Genomic DNA, 18,592 nt, shown 5'->3' on the forward strand with positions numbered 1-18,592 from the left:
GGATTTGTGCCCAGAACTGGAGATCTCCAGGGACCCTGGGGAGGAGGCTGGGCCAGCAGGGTTATTGCCCCACACAGGCTCCTGGAACTCTGATGAATGTGACCAACAAAGGCAAATTAAGGGAGAGGAGAATTTTGCCCACAGCTATGGAAGAGAAGAGTTAGGTCTGGTTGATTTAGCTCTGTGGGAAGCCACATTGGTACATACAACATGTTAATGTTAGGGTGTTTTATTGTAACACTCTTTCATGCTGTGTTCATTTGTAGGGACAACATGACTTCCATAACATTTATTTTAGGGTCATTTTATTACTTTATAATGCAGATTTAGATTGTAATTAAAGCCTGTATGTTTTGTTTTAATAGTTTGCAGCTTTGTTCAGCATATGTTTAGATATTATAAAACTGCTTCAATAGACAATGAATTCATTTGTCCCTTTCACTTATTAAGATGCACGTGCACTTCATCAGGTTTATTCTTTGTGAATTTTGAGTGTGGAATTTAATCATAAAGTCACATAAAGACACATTCCAAATCTGGGACTTGATGGATTATGACAGCCCTTGTGAAAGAAAGAACTAAGAAAACAAGAAATCGTGATTGTATTTAATATTAAAATAATAAAGTGTTGCCTATTTAGCCACATCTTAGCAATTATCCCGCTACTCACTTACATGTCATTGTTAAATATGTTTCTGACTGGAATAAATGTATATGTTATTATAGATTTAATGCTTTTTTCTTACTAGTCCAATAGATGAAATTATTTTCTTTAAAACTGCACTTTTCAATTAAATTTGATTTTCCTTTTTCTTTTCATTATTTGGCATTCTTTGTCTTCTGACATAATTCTTAGCTCACTTTATATAAAGGTGCAGTTCTGGTTCCCTTTTGTTAATTTCCAGTATTTTCTAACAATGAGCTTATGTTGTCCACATCATCTGCTACAAAGATTATTTTCACTTCCAGTTCCTTTAAACTGTTTCTCTTGTAACAGGACCCAGGCCCAGGAGGTGTTGAACATTGCTGATGAGGAATCAGGTACCTTCAACATTATGTGACTGCAGAGTGTGCTCTGAAGCAGCTGAAACAATATTTGGTAAGGATTTAATAGACTTTTTTTGTGACACCTAAATGTCATATACCAATCCAAAGCCCCCTTAATTAGTTTTGTTTTCCATCTATATATTACAAGGAAGAGAACTGGAAAAACATTGAACCAACAGGTTTTTCTTTTCCTCATCTTCTCTATTCCTATTTCCCGTATTTTGGGTTGTTTTTAATTGGTTGGTTGGGGTTTTTTTTTTGGTTGTTGGTTCAGATTGATTTGCAATTTTTTGCCTTAAAGAAATAAGGGAATTCTATCTCATTCCTATTTTGTTTTAGTAAGAATTGTTCTAGAACATTCTTTTTTATTCCAATATGAACAGCATGAAAAACTTGAACAGCCACCACCTACTTTCCTTGCTCTGGAACATCTCACATATCAAAATGTCTCCTGAGATAAACAGGTAATTACCATAACCTCCAAATCTGTGAATGTAGATATTTGGAAGGGATATCTGCTTATTGGTTGAAAATCCTAGATCAAAAGATCTGGAATTTTGGGATTGGTAAAATCAGAATCCTAATTTGAATCTTATACGGTGAGTATTTTTATCTCTTCCTTATGATCCCCTATAAATTTCTCTTTATAGTAAGAAATTATAAGATGCTTTCTATGGTATCCTGTTTTCATGTCATGGGAGAAATTGAGAAAATTTTAAATGTGTTTGTACTGAGCAGGAAAAAAAAAAGCCTAATTAAAAATAAAAATTTAACCTTCAAATGTTTCTCTGCAGTCTTCTGAAATTACTCATCTGCAAACATATTTATTCTTTAAGTTATTCTCAAAATGGTCTTGTTTACCAATCCATGCATGTGCTAACAGGTACCAGGTCTAAAGAACCTTAAAGGAAAGGGTTTATGCCTAAGACAACCTTTTCCAAAATCTGAGTTATAACTTGGGCTTCTGGGTTGAACACATTTCAGCCCTAGCTGCATCACTTGTAGATGTTTCACTATCTAGAGGTGTCATGTTGATATGGAATAAACCTGTCTGGTTGGTTTTTAGTTACTTTTTCCTTTCTCATTGTTTTTCTTTTTTTCAGAAAGAAGAATGTGAAAACAGTTTGATCCACTGGGTATCAGGCAGCATGGTTGCTGTGCTAATGAAAATTTGGAACACCGTTGCAAACTGGAGTGTTTGGCAGAAGCAGGAATTTCTCTCTGCTGTTTATGAGGTATATAAAAAGGTCAGTGTTATTTTATAGATTTTTAGGCTTAGCAATATTTTTTTTAATGATTTACTTTTTCTTGTTTTGTAATAGCCACAATTTTTTGTTCTGGATATGGAATGTAACTTTTTTGATTGCCTGGTGTGTTGTGGGAAAATAAATTGCATTTCAAAATTCCAGACACACTTTGACTGTATTATTAAGAAAACATTGCTCCTGGAATAATAAATGGTAGGGTTATTTTAAGCAGTTTTGTTACATTTTCTAAATCTGCAAAAGAATCAGAACAATAAAAGAATGATCAAGGCTGGATTTCTTTTTTTTAAACAGGCAGGTCATCAGTTGGCTTATTGGCAAAACTCCATTCATTGTAATGGACCTACATGAATTTCCAGAAGTTGCAGATTTGGGCAACAGCTTTTTAAGTGTTTCAGAATCATTGTCTTTCATCTGGCACTGGCAACAGTACTAATTACAAGATTATTTTTGTGATGCTAATCTTCCCCTCCATAGATAAAGGGCAATAAGTGCTCTTTTGGACCACTGGACAAATGATATTGGCCAAAATGAGCCAACATAAGATAGTAAAGTGAGATTCTGAATGTGCTAAAAATACACTGAGCCCTATATCAAATACAGATACTTTGTTTTTCAACTGAAATTCAGATGTTTTAAGTGCAATATTCAGTTGTGAAAGGGATGATGTCTTCATTTGGAAAAAATTGAAGTCTCAGAGTTTGGACTCCTCTCTTTCTTCTTCATCTTCTTACTGATAGTTCAGAAGAGACAAAAAATAATTCCTGAAGTTCCATTTTGCCCTAACAGGTGTTTAGATTTTTCAGAAGCATTGGTGCATTCTGAAATGCAGAGCCATTTATACACTCTGTATAGATGCATAGACTCAAGTATGCAAGTACAGACAGAGAGCTGCAAAGTGTTGGTAGTTTCATAAGATTGCATTCTTTCCTGCTCTGACTCCCCCAAACAAATCTAACTACTCTCCTTTTGCTAACCACGTTTTTTTGGGTTTTTTTTTTTTTTTTTGTTTTGTTTTGTGGTTTTTTTTGGTTGGTTTTTTTTTTTTTTTGTCTAGGTAGAGAACTGAATGTAAAGCAACACAATTAAGACCTTTTGACTTAAGCAACATCTTATTATTCAATAGTCGAGCGGCTGTGCTCCCCCTGTGTGGCCTGCAGCCCATAGGTGTAACAGGGTTCTAGCAGCTGTGAAAACACTCTGCCTTCCCCATGTTTAGATACCTATCTGTGGCTAGGGAGCAACAGAGGAAGTCAAAACTCCGAGAATATAATGAGGGTAGAGAATGTACAGTCGGCGCATTTCCCCCGAATCTTGCTAAGTAAAGCAAGTTTGAAGACTTGTCCTTTTGTCCTGCCAAGTTTGCCAATCTGAACTTTCTCAAACATTGTCTGTGCTTAATTTCATTCTTCTAAAGACAGGCCCCTCCAGTCCTGTGAGACAGTGGTGCAGGGCTTAAATCTTCCCACAGAGGTGGGTGTAATTTAGCCCATACAGAGGCATAGGTCACAAGGTTAAATACAAAGAGCACTGGTGGTTCCCCAAGAAATTTATTGAGTTCTAATATCTGGTTTTGAAATGCACAGTGGGTACAGAAAAGAGTTTTCAGACTTAAATTAGGAGTTAGGCTAAAGGTACCTATCTGATTTAGTAGATATTAGGGAGTTTTACAGCAGGTAATTAAGTTAATTAAGACTTGAGAAATATAAAATGTAAATTCCCTTTACAATGATAACATGTCCTTTCCAGAAAAATTGCTTCTGGAAAAATGCTTTCCTTTTGTTTTTCCCCTCAATGGTATATTTTGAAATAAGTGATCAATCTGGAAAAAGACAAAGCTGAGCATGACTTTAGTAACTTAATTTAGAGATGTATTTGAAAGGGCATCCCCTCTTTCTTCTCAATTTTTGCTGCCTTTTATCAATCAGGCATTGGAGAAATGCCGTAAAATCATTCTCTGATCTTCAGGTTAAAAAATATATGGCTCAGAAGTCCTGGTGGGGTTTCAGTCATCTGATGTGGATGTCAGAACAATATGTAGCCTCCCCTTTGGAGAGGAGCCATTGTCAGTATCTGCCTGGACATGAATGAACAGATCATCCAGGCATTTTGGCATCTGTCAGCCCCTGGGGCTGTTACAGCAAGTGTGCATTTGCCACTCTAGCCTTCGAAAGCAGCTACTCCTGTTCTGTAATTCACAACCTATTTATTGATGAGGGATGTTTTTCTTTTCATTTCTTTTAATTTTTTTTTCTTTATGTCATTAAAGTAGTAGTGAGGTCTATAAAACAAGCAAAAGCTTAGATAAACACCACATAGGCTGGTGAACTCTTCTAGGGACCCAGTTATCATCCAAAAATTGTAAGTAGCTACTCAAACTACAGGATTTTGGTATAATCTAGATTATTTTCTCTCTTCAGTTGCAGATGGCTTCAAATCACTATCACCTTTTTGCAGCTGGACCTATCATGTATTCAGTTGATCATTGTAGGCCCTTTCCTACTAAAATATTCTATTCCATCTTCTGTCCCCATGGAGGTGGAATTCCTTCTCTTGACTCTGACTTTTCTTTTCTCAAGTCATGGATTTGATTGTCAGTCTCTTTAGTCCCTTTTAATATTCATTTACCAAATACCTTTAACATAGTTCCAAATTCTCATTGCAACTTTATATTTTATAATTATTATTTCACAGATTTTCCAGACTCTGCAGGCTTTTTTTTAAAAACAAACATGGCAAAACTTACAAAAAACAACCCAAGCTCTCATTCTGCAACAAATAGACCTATTAAAGTAAGTATTTTATGCCTAAACCAGCCAGAGAGTGAATAGCCAGAAATTTTTCTGTGTTATGTTACTGATGAATTATTAAATTATTTTGAGGGAGGGATTCTTACTTGATTCTCACTTGAATTTTTTGGTGCTTGTTCACTGACCTTTAGAGTTTAGGTACTACTTTTCAATATCTATATATTTCTTGGGTATCTCATATGTCATCATAAGGGGATATGGATGTGCTTCAAAGTTGGCCATCTAATATCTTCAGAACACAGATGGATAATCTGATGACATTTGCTTCATGAAGTAAATATTACAGAAATACAAAGTCTTGGAGGACACAAGCTAAGCAACTGCAGGATGGCCTCAGTGTTCAATGAGTAGCCTGAGCTGGTATTTGGAGGAGTAGCACAACTGAGAAAGAATGCATCATTTTGGAAAAGGTGCTGGGGCTGAACCAATTATTTTGTCACTGGGTCTTAAAATCAGTCTGTTTAGGGCTATGAGATGGCCTGAGCTGTTATCGGCATAAATTGTGAAATTGTTTATCTTACAGCAGAAAAAGCTGCCTCAGTGGTGTTGAGGCAAAGCTTTGGAAGACTTCCCATGCCTTGGTGTTCCCCTCGATGCCCACCTTGTTCCTGTCCTTGTGTGCTACCAGGAGCCCTGCTCCGTTAGCGGAGCGCAGCCGGTGCGCGGCACGTAACGCTCGGCAGATGAAGCAATCGGCAACGTCTCTGCTCCCTGCAGCTCTGCTAGCCAAGGCTCCGCTTAGCTCCTTGTGTCCAAGTCAGAATTCCCTCATCCACTTGGAATTCTTGTTTTAAAAACACAGAAGCTGATTTTAGAAACACTAAAGCCAATGGGAACTGCGAGAGCGCTGCACCTCTGGGAATCCAGCCCACATCCCTTTTGTTTTGAGTGTAGGATCGATCCTAAATGAGAAACCTTTTGTATTTTGGAAACTAAGAAGGAGCTGAAGCAAACGTCTTCATACTTGGCAAAAACAGAATTGCTCTTGATGGAGACCAAGCATGGAAAAATCTGGTCTGAGAGGATTATGTTTGTCAAAGTTATGACAAGTCTGAACAGAGAGTTTTGAATAGAAATCCCTCTCATTTTACTGTCTACAGTGACAGAAGAATTTATTTATGCAAAAACATAAAATATGAGAAGTTAGATTTATACTCACCAAACAATTACTAGTAAGCAAAAACCAAAACCAGATCAGCATAATGATGTTTTTGTCAAGCATAACAATTTTGGTTTGGCCCAAATACACAGATACAGATTTGGACTTTCTGTCACGAGTTGCCAAACATTTGTTTTCATTTATATCTCTGTATTTGTGCGTGTGCATATTGACAAAGGGGATTTGACTCCAAGAAGAACAGAGTTATTATCCAAATCCCAACACAAATCCCTCTATTGACTTCACTGGAGTTGGATCAGCACCTTGGTGAGTAGGTTCAAAAGAGAGTGTCCAGAGTTAAACTATCAGTTCTATATCCAACTTTCATTGAAAACAATTAAGTCTTTCCATTAACTTCAATTACTCTTGAATCTAGGTTTAAAACACAAATTTTGTCTAATAGGACATGTGGAGGCTATCCTATTAGGCGTGTTTCTGTCACATGAGGGTACAAGAATTTAAGGGCAGAGGGCTGAAAGCCAGTATTATCTGAATATTGGAGGTTAGAAAAAATGCAAAATTAGTAACTTTTAAAAGGGCATGTTGTTGCAATAAATCAGAAGACTTAATTATCTTTAAAACATTTTTAGTGTTTAAAGATGACTGAACTGTGGCTGCCTCTTTGCTGGTTCTGGTTCAGAAAAGCATTCAGACAACAGTTAAGCATTGCAACTTAAGTGTGAGCATAACTCCTCTCTTAAGGAGAGGAGGAATTAAACACATGCTTTAGTGATTTCCTGACCTTAGGCTTTTATTTTCCTTCTGTGAATATTAGTGAAAGTACCTTTTTGTTCATAAGAACACTCATGAAAAGCACATTTTGAGCCCCTGGCTCAGATTTGCTTAATCTAATCAAGGAAGAGAAAGTCACATGCTGTATATTAGGTAACCAGTTGCACAATTTGTGGGTGACCATTAAATCATTTCAGGTAGTAAAAATTGTAATAACCTGCAGGGTGCTCTCAGATAATTCAGAAACATAATACAGAGCTGTTCTCTAGTTCTGGATGCTCTCTCAGGGAGGAATATTGGAAGACAGACACAAACTCCTGAAAGAAACTCTAGATAGACTGTTTTCTTGTCAGGTAAAAACCTCCATAATTCCCTCCTAATGTAGAAGGAGCTTCTATTATCCCAATTGCTCTGAAGTTTTTCTGACTGAATACAATTACATCCAGGCTAAACAGACTTGCAAACAGTTGTGCTTAAACTACACCTGTAGAAATTACAAAAGTACCAACAACCCTCACAGACACCTTCAGGTACCTCTCAAAGAATATTACCAAGTTTATTTATGTGAGCTTAGATGAATACAGCATTTGTGTGAAAAAAATGCTTATTTGTGAAACACCTTTGGGAACACATGGAGCGGATTTTTTTTAACATTTTATATTTTTATGTGCATATTCCATATGTTCTACTTAGGCAAACATTTAAGCAAAGATTTCTGGGTCAAATGACCTCATTTATTGTTTGTAAACTAAGATATCTAATCTGGCTCAGTGTCTTTTCATCATATGGTGTAAGTCAAATAAACTCATCTGTTGCTCAGGCTTGAAATTATAGGGCGTTTTCAACTCCACACTTAATCACTGAGCTCTGGTCAGGCTGGGGCCAAAATGGAGAGAGCAGAGACCCTGTAGAAGAGTGCTTTGGGCCCCCAGACTCAGTGCCATGAAATTACTAATTTTTCATTCTTCTAGAGGAAATGCTTAGCTCAGTTTACTTCAACTGGCTATAGCTGATGCCAGCCTGCCATCCAGAATCCGTAAACACCCTGAAAATGGGGTAACTCCAGGAGGTGCTAACTGGCCCAAGCATCTCTGGGCATGTGTCACAGAAGGTTATCTTTATCAGTGCAGAAGAGCACTCTGTAGGGTGCTTGTGTTATTATGGCAGTAGGTAGAATAGGCTGAGGACACAGAGGAGGATGAATATACTGATTTCATTTTTCCTATCGCTTCTGTCTAGAAATGTCCAAACTGCTTCAGCCTTCTTCTACCCACATGTGAACAGAGAAAAATGCTTTCTTATTATTTCCTGTTCAGTACAACCCAGTACATCCAGTGTTTTGGAAAAACAATTTTGTAGGTTAGGTTATTTGAATCAACAGGTAGGGTTGCGTCCTTTTATGCTGAAGCAGTCTCAAGTGTATGTGACAAATTTTACTTTCTTCACCAGTGGGATGGCAACTCTGAGAACTGGATTCACTGGGGTTACAGAAAGAATCAAGTAGGTTTATTGAAGAGCCAGGCTAGATCCTACACAGGATCTACTGAAGATGAAGAGCATTCTGTAGTTTTTCTTCTACTCAGCTGAGCCTTTTTTTTTTTTTTTTTTTTTTTTTTTTTCCAGGGTCTGCAGTTTCATGTTAGTCTGTTACAGCTACGGGGGATATTAGTCAGTATTTCTCTGAAGTTCTGTTTCAGGTCAGAAAGACTAATCTCCAATTAATCCCTGTCAAGTGTGAGGTGTTTTTTGAAGACTTACAGCCAGCCAGTGGAAAATAGGCACTGGGACATAGTAGACTTCAGGTTTCTGATCCCAGGCTTTTCCTTTCAACTGCTGAGAAACCAGAGATTTACATCCTTGCCTGTTTGGGGATCAGAGTTGAATATGGAGGCCCTTTACATGTCTCTTCGGACCTTTTAACATGTACCCTCTTAAACAGTGTCAATGGGTTTGATACCATAATCTATATGGAGCCTGGAATGAAACACAGCTATGTTTGGCCCTTTGCCACAGAAGTCTGGTACTGCATAAATGCATAAAAATTACTTGCATGCAAGTCTGGCCTTGGGCTAGATTCCCTCAGGAGTGAAGGAGATTGCAAATGCCAGCACCCTGTGGGTACTGTGAGCATTTCTTCATCATTCTGCAGCATGCTTCTTCCTCTGGATGGAGTGTGAGGGAGAGGGCTTGCACTAGAACAGCGTGGTCATGTTCTAGAGGGTGTAGGGAGAGACCATGAGGGACAAAATAGCTAGAAAATTGTAGTGAAATGAGCCCCGTGGAGGGAAATTTCATCTACATTAATGCTTGGAAGACTTAAGATGTTGCTTTAAAGTGCAAGAGAAGCAGATCACAATTTGAGACTGGAGACAGGAGGAAACATGGTGTGTTGTGGTATGCCTTCACTAAAGTGACTCAATCTGACCCTAAAAATGCAGAATGGTATTATCTAGTCAGTAGAGTAAGGACCAGGTTGAACTAACTCCTAGACTTGAAGACTGAAACAGATTCCATCCAAAAATACTCATCTAGGGCAGAAACAAAAGTTATTCCTGGGAAAAACAGTTTTATGGCAAGCATTATGTGCCTTTTTAGCTAAAGGCACACTGTTTTACAATGACAGTGACTGTAGAAGGTTATCTACAGCAGACTGTATCATCATCCTCCTATTTACAGAGGATGACTAATCGTGTATCCTCCCTTTGCAATTTGAAAATTTGCTTTTGAGCCAGTGTGGGTTTGATGCCAGATTTTTCTGATGTCTCGAAGTTCAGTGAACCAGCATTTAGCTCATTTCTTTCTACATCTCACAGTGTAACTTCAGTATAGTTTAGCAGCAATATCATGGTAAAGTTGTCTGAAACTAAAATATAGGACACCTTGTGTGTTTGGTGTGGCTCATGATAGATTTGACATTCTCTCTCTTTATTTTATATTATACACAATTATATGTAATTGTCTTTATTAAGATGATGAGGTTTTGCTAGATTCAGTATGCTAAGTGTACAATATTCTGTGCAGAGGAAAATTCTTTTTCTTGAAGCATGAAGTGAGCTAGAAATTACCTCTGCTCGTTTATATGCTTATGAAATAATACAGAGGAAAAGCAAGTTTTCCCTTCATTTAGGAGAGGGAGCTGTAGTTTTGATTCCATCTTCAATCTTCTGGAGAACTTGCCTTTTGAGGAATGCACCATTATTTGTGATTTAGATTTCTAATTGTCATTAGTATGCATGAGTGTTGCCTTTTCTTTAGTAAAATATGGAGGGATTTGAATAATTTTTTTTTTTTTTATTTCAATCACATATTTGAACTTGGATTTCAGGAAAACTGAAGAAAAAGGGAAAAACTGAAAAATTCTTCAGTTCCAACTCTATTTCTATTGTTCTGTCTATCAACATATTGCAAGCAGGAAAAAGTGAAGCATCAGGAGCTGAAGCTAGGCAAAGAAGAGAGGCCGAGGGCCTTGTAGGTATGAGACAGGTAAATCTTACAGATTTTTTAAAGAGACTGGCTTATCCTCATTTAAAAATGAAAGCTGAAGATATGGAAGTTATGCAATTCCTTTGACATTCTCTTGTGTTGCTTTTTCCATTCTCTGCATTCCATGGAGTCTAACTAGGACTGGCATTTTCAGTGGGTAATGTGGCAATTTTGTCTATGCATGTTTAAAATTTGTTTTGATTCTTTTGAATGTAGCTACAGCAAATACAAAAATTTTCTTCCCCTACTGATTGTATGTGATGACACTAATTTAAAAACTAAGATTCCACTAACTCCCTAAGATCTGAATGCTATTAAGGGAAAAGACTCCCTTACAGGAAGTCAACAATTAACAGAGTTTCAATGAAAATGTTAATATTCAACAAAAGAAAAAAAAAAGAAAAAAATAAAAATCTTTGCTTTGAGACGCAAACAATGTAAAACAGAGTTAACATAACATAAGGCAGAATAAAATGAGCAAGATTCACAAGTTTGCTTGAAAGTCTTCATGTAGCCATGCAGATAGTTGTACATGTGACCAGTTATTGAGACTGACATAAATAGCTGACGTGAATGTGGTGATGAAAGCGATGGAGATCAATAACAGGTCACAATCCCATTATGGAAGTAATGCATTCTGCATAATGTTCAAGCACATCTGTCACCCCAAGGAATGAAAGCTGCTTTAAATCGTTAGGCAGAAGATAGCATCTTGATAATGGAAGCCCTACTTTGCTTCCCAGGATAATTATTAAACTGACCAAAGCGTTTTGTGGATTTGATGGTCTGCTGGAGATATAAACATACAAGGGTTTCTGCAAATCATCAGTGAAGTGTTATTCAGCTTCTGCAGTACTCAGCCACCAGCACTGCCAGGAATGCTCATATCAAATTAATTAGAACTGTGAAAACACCACCAGCAGGGACCACACGAATGGCTGTCCCTGCAACATGGGACTCCAGTGTGGGGCGTCCACAAAGCTGAACTCAGTGCAGCCCTATGACTTCTTGTGGGCTTCTCTTCTTGTTTCTTATAAAAATGTGTGTACTGATCAGTGTCAGCTCTCCATACATTTTCCACTAAGAATTTTGGTCCTTAAAGTTATAATTAGCTTTGAACTTTTCAAATGGTTAAGATGTGCTTAGTGTCCTTCTCTTTGAGGCCTCTCAGAGGCAGCTGGTCATTCCTGGGGGTGTTGCACACGACTTCTGTGTTAGCAGTCACACACATTTTGCTGGGCAGGGAAAACACAGCTCACAACGAGGGCTGTGTACATTTTCCTTGAAGAGAGTAACTTAAAAGTGTGTGGAGGACAGAGAGGCAAACAGCAAAGCTCCTCTGTGATCGAGGAGAAGTGCACTGTGAAAGTCCATCTTGCTTCCTTAGGTTGCCCTGCAATGTGAGATCGTTGGCAATGATCCAGTTTTGAAGAAATCACTAGTTAACAGATCAGGTTTTACCTGCCCAAGGCAGATGCATGTTTTCCTGAGGACAGGAGAACAAAGAAGGGGAAGAAAGCTACCTTTTAGAGCTGTCTCTCACATATTCCTTAACCATACAATAAAGGTCTGTTCAATGCATCTTGACTTGCAGAAAGAGGCATGGAGATGGAGCTGAAGGCCTGAGAATGCTGGCAAGCCAGGTGCTGATCCTTGAGCAATGTTGTCTACAGCAACAGGTAAAAAAATGCTGTTCTTTTATTCTGCTATACCACGATGTAGACAGAAAGGTTGAGAAAAACAACTCTCCCTGACAATGAGGGAATGGATCTTGACCCCCCTTTCCCCTCAGTGCTCTCTGACCCTGATTTAGTATCATGAGTATTTTTCTGCAGAGGTGATAACTCTGTGAGGAAGAAATAACACAAACCACTAGGACTTCTTGTAGCAGGGGGAGAAACAGGCATAATGGCATGTCCTGCATTGTGGTCTGTCACTGGTGGTTTCATTGGAAGTTTTTATTGGAAAAGCTGTGTAAGGGAAATAAAAACTCCAGCGAACAGCTTGCTTGGTACCTTAAAGCATACAGCGAACAAATCTCTAACCAGTAAAAAGTGTTTCTGAGCTCTCACAAGGTGTGTTTTGTTTGTAATCTTAGGGTCTAGAAATACCAAGTCATCAAGTCTGGTACTTAACACTCTCCACAACAACAAGATAGAATTTTAGTCTGGGGTGGATTTATTAATGAACAGTTTATAATCCATATCAAAATAAGGATTTATAAAGGAAGTGCTGACACAAATTTAGAACAGGATCCAATAAAAACCTGTGACTTCTGGTGTGCAGAAAAGTGCAGAAGGTCACAGCTCTTGTCTAAAGCTCCCCACCCCCAAAAAACAAACAAAAAAATTTGTCTCATTGGAATGTACGTAGATTTTTGTGGTGCCAAAGACAAGCAAAAGAGGGAATAATTGAATTTGGCCTCTAATAACAGCAATGCAAATGTGTTCCTCTGTGTGTTTTACAACCTTTTCTTGTATAATAAGTGACATATTCTGGAGTGTCAGAAACAGTTTTTGGATACACAATATTAAGGAGAGAAGATTTTATGAGTTAAGTTAGAGTGAATGACAGATGGGGGAGAAAAAACAATTTATTTAATGTTATCTGCACTTGAAAAAAACCCAGAAATTGGGACCTTGCTGGTTTTTCAACCAAACACAATCTGTAGCAATGGTTCTGTGTGGCAGGAAATTATCTGAAATAATGAACTGGTCAAGTACACTAAAACTGATACCCTTCTCATCAGCATCCAAAATATGAAACCTGCCAAAAAATTCTAATTACAGTTTACTCTGTCCAAATTATTTTACTACTTGCCAAGAAGGGCTTTGAAATATTTGGCAGAGGCTTCTACCAGGAGAAAAATGAAACAAAAGGGAATGAAGTGGAACACAATATCGAAGTATCCCCGCCCCCTTGAAAAATAGCAGGTTTGGGGGTTTAGCCCTTTCATGAAGAGTTGATAACTCTATAACCCAAACTAAGTAGCAAATCAGAGATAATTTATCAAGTATAAACAAACTGGACTCAGCTAAAAAGCCTTCCAAACTTAAAGGTGTTTCTTGTTAGAGCAGCTGCTTTAATACTGTGATAGTCACAATGTGTGTTGATATTAAACATCAAATGAAAAGAATCTTGCCATACATTTACCTTGGTACACAGCTATGATCCATGAAGTAATGTACAGAAATGTCACTGACTAAGCCAAATCTGAATTAGGCAATTGTGACATAACTAAAGAAGAGCTTCAAGAGAGTTCCACAAACTTCCTTCAAAGCCCTAGGCAACAAAGACCACAGCCCTTGTCTCTTTGTAAGAACAATGAGTTAAATTGCTTTTCACCTGGTACTAGCCCACAAATAAATAAAATCCAAATTGTTTTTTTTTTTTTTTTTTTTTTTTTTTTTTTTTTTTTTTTTCATTTCAAGGATTCAAGGCCCTAATTGCTGTAATTTTTCTTTTTAATATAATAAGGTATGCTGAAAATAACATTCAGGCTTTCATACCTGTTAAGCCCTTAGTGCTGTATTTAGGGAATACCTTTGACCATAGCATGACAGCTCGAAGGTGTTGTTTCAAGAAGGTGATTTTGACGTCATTACTGCCTGTGATTTTCACTTTCCAAATAAAATCCATGGCAGGTTTGAGCTCTGCAGATCCATTCCAGCTCTTCTAGGGTGTCACCTGCCTGGGCTCTGCTGCCTTGGCCACAGCCCTACCTTGTCTTCCATCTTCTCCAATAGCCCTTCCTCTGTCAGGGCTGAAAGTGGAAGCACAAATGTTTCTGGATCTGGCACTCGTGTGCCAGCGAGGGCACTCCTGCAGGAGGAGGGAACAATGCTGGCCACAGCCAGCTCCCTCCACCTTTGCAGCTCCCAAGGGAGGCCAGAGTGCCAGGAACTGATTAAAGGACCCAGGTCAGAGATTGGTGAACTCTGAATTTGGCAGGCAAATGGAGGAAGGATAGGTCTTGCAGTATTGTGTTTTAAGATGCATTTATTCATAACTATGAAAGCTGCAGACATTTTGTGTTACTGCATCAGGATCCTGAGCAGATGTTTAGGTTTTACAGAGAAGGGTGTATGGAGGCATTTTCAGTTTTCCTTTAATTTTAAAAAAGTTCATTGTTACCTTTGGTTTGACATATTAACACCTACAGGGAGTCAGTCTGCTTTATTATATCAGATTGCTTGAATATGAAGATTTTTTAAATTAGGCTTTTTCTGAAGAGGCTGAGTAAATAGATGCAAATTAATTGTCTCCTGCCATGACACCAGAGCCAATATGTGTTGTTTGCAAGGAAGATTCAAAGGAAACAGTAGAGGAAGCAGTAAGATTTCTCAGACTTTCCCAAAATGTGATCATATCTTAACAGAAGGATTATGTAATTGATCAGTCTATCAGTTTTATAGCTGCCTGACTATCTCTAGTTTCCATACATATTTACATAGCAGACTTGATGAAGCCAGACAAATAGTTGTTTGGAAAAACTACTATAGGGAAGGAATGATGTTATCTTACTTTTCTGGTAGTAGGATTTATTAGGGTTTTTTGTGGGTCTTTTTGTGTTTTTTTTTTTGGGGGGGGGGCTTTTTTTTTTTAATAAGGAGGCCATATCAGTGATGATACTGCCCCTGTGAAACTGTGGGTCAGTGATCTCTGCCAGCCTCCACACTGCAAAGCACATGCACAGGGAACATCTACCTGCATGTTTTAGTCCAGCTCAGGACTTCTGAAGAGAATCTACCAGTTGTCCACACTTACCTTGTTTTGATGTGCATTGGCAAAAGGTCTTGGAGGAGGTGAACAAGATTCCTTTCCAGTGAAACTATGCTGGAAGATGCACTGCAGCACTGCAGCTAATGCACTCCAGCTGCTAAAGGGCTTTCAGGCCATGGAACCTGACTGGTCCAAAGTCTAACAAATAACCAGCCAAACAAAAAAAATCTGCAAGACTCATAGTCCTACCGCTCAGGAGCTTAGTGGGTGGACTTTGGGTCCTCAACAGCAAATTTTTACCTTGAGAAGTCTTTCTGTTGGTTCTATGTGCTTATCCTTAGAAAAACTTGATTTTAGAGAGCTCTAGTTGCAACTTTGAGAATTTTTTCTGAGAATATTTCTACTCAGAATTTGGGATCTGTGTTGCCTTTTTTTCTAATGTGATTTTGGATGATTAAAAAGTTTGAAACTGTCTTGAAGAAAAAACAAATCTAAGGAAAATCCTTCAATATTATCTATTCCTATTTTGCCAGTGGCTTGCAAGACACAAGAAAGAAATCTGTAGAAAAAATATAAAATCAAAGTTACTTTTTTTCTTCAGTAAATATTTAAGTGATATATTTTGGTGGAATCTGATCTGAGACATATATTTACACCTTGGTTAGATATTGTTCAGAGATAAAAACTCTAGACACTGGAATAGTGTTTCCAAGTACTAGAACAATGCACACTCCTGTTGAACTTCAATAGATGCCACACAGGAACAGGAGCCTGCACAGGCAGCTCCTACTGTAAAGCCTGGTCCTAAAATACTGAAGAGGCTGTGTCAGAGGGTGTGGGTGAGCATCCAGACAAAAATATGTCCCCCCCTCTTTGCTTATGTCATAGACTGTAATCTCTGCTGCTCATGTCACAATGCAAAGGAATCACTTTTCTGTGGTTGTGATGCTTGTTATTCTTCCTAAAATAAAATATGGTACCTATTTCCAAGCCTCCATGCACCACACTGGTCTTCTTTTGCTAGAGTCAAGTAAAGAGAAAATATTCAGGGCTGTAAATTAAATGGCTTGAGAACTGGGATCCCTCTAAATATTTTTTAAATTTCTCCCCATTCTGGCACAAGGCAGATGTGTTGGTAAGTCCAACAAAAACATGGGATATACAAATATTATTTAACATAAGTCATGTGGGTCCCTAATTCCCAACAAGATGCATCAGACATAATAACACTTTATATCCTTACAATGGAAAATAGCAAGAGCTCTAAAGATGAGATTATCCTAAATTATAATTATTCCATCGCTTTAGATCTCTATCTTCATGTAGAGTCTTGTTGCTTCTGAAAGTAAGTACATGGTATTATAGTAGTACAAGCATGGAATTAGGAGTCTCAGAGCAGGTATCTGAGACTAACATGTTTTTTTGTTCTAAAATTTGCCAGTTACAATTTAGGAATAGTGCTATGACTTCTTTTGTTCAAATTCTGTTCAACTACATGTAAAGAATCTGCACTTCTAGTCATGGGAATAATTTGGTTTTAGCAAGCAGTTGGCTTGAGTTGTTACTGATGGAGTTTTTTATATGAAAATATAAAGCATCTAGTTTATTATAAATGTAAAGTCCAAATGATTTATAGCCAGTGTCTAAAACATGATTTAAGACTTTTTGATTCTTTACCAATTCTGGGAGGGTTTGGCAGGTACTCAAGTCTCTGATTAAAATTTGAACAATCCATGTTTTAGCCAATACCTCTCTGTCTATATCCTAGTGAGAAGGGAAAGATCACTCAAGGTAAGAAACTGTCAGTAGAGGTCTTGTCCTCAGCCCTCCTGAAGGAAGCAAATGGAAAAAGAGAAGGCATCCCTGGTTGATTTTTGCAAGCTTTTCAAGCTGTAAAGTAAGGGCATGGTCTTGACCCAGCTACTTCTGTGCTGTCACCCCAAGCAAGAGCTTTGAGATTTATGTCTCAGTAAGAGACATAAATCCCTAACTAAAGAGGACAAAGGAAATGGGTGTGATGCTGAACAGTGGGTGCTAGAGAACCAAATATCTGGTCCATGGGTTGTAGTTGTATGTGTGTTCCATATACATGTCTTTTAGTATGTCTTTTAGTATGTCTTTATGTATATGCAGCTGTAGCAGTGTGTGTGTGTGCATATATATATATATATATATATATATATATATATATATATATATATATATATATATATATTTGATGCATTGCATGCACTTAGTTGTTATCTCTTTTACTTGACTTTTCTCTGCAGTACATTTAACATGGATTTTATTTTGCAATTACTGGATATTGTGAGAGGCAGCACCTTAACCTGGGATTTGGTTCATCATAGCATTTTGGATAGACCCAAGAAACTAAGAAACATCTCATGGAAACAGGTGCCATGAATGTTAATGATATATTGGGCTGATAGGGAACTGCCAAGTTTCTTGTTTTCTCTTGCCAAGCTCCCTGAACCAGGGAGAGCTTTAAATGGCAGAATTTTAGGACTCACTTTGTGTATGTGAAACCATATATTGAGAAGAAATTTGATGTAACTGCAGATCAGTGAAAATATGTGGTTTGGGTCTAGAATGACAGAAGAGCTTGAATCTAACTTTAGGCAAAACAAAATAATGTTTCAAGAAAGATAAAGGAAAGAGGAAGGATACAATGGTCATGCCAGTTTCTTGTGAAACCAATAAAGATTATTAATTCTTAGATAGCATTTAAAATATTTCTATTATGTAAATAGGCTCTTGCCTTTATATTAGCTGAGACCAGTCTGGGTAGATGTACTTTATATCCTATGAAGCTAATCACCCCATCTTGAAAAAGCATCACTTATCCTATTTTTGCATTTATTTTTACATTTTTGTTTGTATAACACATCTGAAGAGATGATGATGTAACATTGGTTGCACTGTATGCCAGAGCTGTGGAACCATTCCCAGTCCTTCCCTTTCCATCGTTTTCCCATGCCAAATAGATTGCTGTTTGGATGAAAAATGTCCCCACACATTATAAATATATAGCCCTGAAAAAGTTTAGTGACTATGTAGTCTCCATTTTTATCCTGCACAGGGTAAGTGGAAATCCTTTGGGTGTGTGTTGTGCGTGTGAATGCTTTGGACTATTGCTTACCACTGCAGAATAATTCCTTGCTCATTTTCTCTAGCCAACTACTTGTAGATCTTTGCAGATTTTAGAGCTAAAAAAAGCCTGCAAAACTGTAAACATGTTCAGTCATGTGGGAATCTATCAATCTAGTACATCTTGGAAATGCAAACCATATTTTGAAGGAAAATGATAAATGAGAAGACAGTATGAAGCTAAACCTAAGATTGCACTTGAGGTTTGCTTAGTCCTTTCTTGG

The 18,592-nt window shown here is 37.7% G+C and overlaps 1 long non-coding RNA gene across 6 annotated transcripts in view; it reads left to right on the forward strand.

The window, feature by feature from the left end:
* LOC146767697 (uncharacterized) overlaps nucleotides 1–18,592 on the forward strand; it is a 382,268-nt gene that overhangs the window by 343,707 nt on the left and 19,969 nt on the right. For all 6 annotated transcript variants that reach the window (XR_014955217.1, XR_014955216.1, XR_014955214.1 and 3 more), the window contains 6 exons: nucleotides 998–1,099; nucleotides 1,431–1,511; nucleotides 2,151–2,294; nucleotides 5,007–5,104; nucleotides 5,646–10,496; nucleotides 12,091–12,175. This is a non-coding gene — a long non-coding RNA (uncharacterized LOC146767697). The remainder of the gene's footprint in view (nucleotides 1–997; nucleotides 1,100–1,430; nucleotides 1,512–2,150; nucleotides 2,295–5,006; nucleotides 5,105–5,645; nucleotides 10,497–12,090; nucleotides 12,176–18,592) is intronic.

This window comes from Lonchura striata, chromosome 4 (assembly GCF_050655825.1).
Source record: "Lonchura striata isolate lonStrDom1 chromosome 4, ASM5065582v1, whole genome shotgun sequence".
NCBI lineage: Eukaryota > Metazoa > Chordata > Aves > Passeriformes > Estrildidae > Lonchura > Lonchura striata.